The sequence below is a fragment of the Echinococcus granulosus genome, assembly GCF_000524195.1.
Source record: "Echinococcus granulosus chromosome Unknown EG_S00056, whole genome shotgun sequence".
NCBI lineage: Eukaryota > Metazoa > Platyhelminthes > Cestoda > Cyclophyllidea > Taeniidae > Echinococcus > Echinococcus granulosus.
In genome coordinates, this window is record NW_020170436.1 from 163,135 (window position 1) to 164,135 (window position 1,001).

Genomic DNA, 1,001 nt, shown 5'->3' on the forward strand with positions numbered 1-1,001 from the left:
CCTTAAATTGTCTGCCTATCCAAAGGGACGATCAACTCCTCCAAGGTGGAACGGTTTGCCTGGTAAATCCAATCGCCACTGCCAATTCCTTCACCCTCCTCCTTCTACTGTGGACTCACCTCAAAGATCAGCATTGAGAACCATTTGGACCTTCGCATTGCCTCAAAGAATGCACGACAGGATGTGCAATGGTCTCTCTCGCTATTTGAATGCGACCAATGGTGAGTCGGCTTCTACCATCTCGCGTCATCTGAGTAAGACGCCAAAGGTTGAACAATAGCTGTGCTCTTCCACCTCCTCCACTGACTGCAGTACCCACTGAGTGTGAGCCCGTAACTATGTCGTCTGTCCACATGGAAGACGACAGTGGGACTGAATGCGTGGCCTCGGGATGGTGTGATGGGTTAGAGGCATCCTGAGTACTTGAAGCACAGCAAGTGACAATGACATTGGAATGAAGTCAGTGGTATTAAGGGAAGTCGATTGCACGTCCTTCGTGGTGATGACACCTGGCTGTCACTCATCGTGGCAACCATCCATTCTCTCGCCTAAAGCACAACATATGGAATTGTAAATGTATGGAACGAATCTGCGTTAGTGTTGGGCTTAAATTCGGTTTTGCAGATGTCACCTCCTCCAGCTTCGGCATAACTTAGTCCTTTTATACTTGCCCCACCTTCTTTCTATCTCATGCTGAAGTTTGTCTCACACCACCGCCTCCTCCTCGTCTTCCTCCATTTCTCTTCCTGAAAGCGAAGACGGACAAGTTGCGCCGAGTTCTTGCTTTGTAGTATGTAATTTGACTGAACTCCTACCAGTCGACTGCATTGCCTACTCACTTCTTTTCGCCTTCTAGACAGTCTGTCCACCTGGTGCCTCACAGAAATGGGTAAGATTGTGCACTTTCCTCCTTAACCAACCCAAACTGTGGAATGCAGGGGACGGGCGACAAATCACGCTCGTGTACCATCGATCGTGGGGCCACGTAAGGGTCATCACCC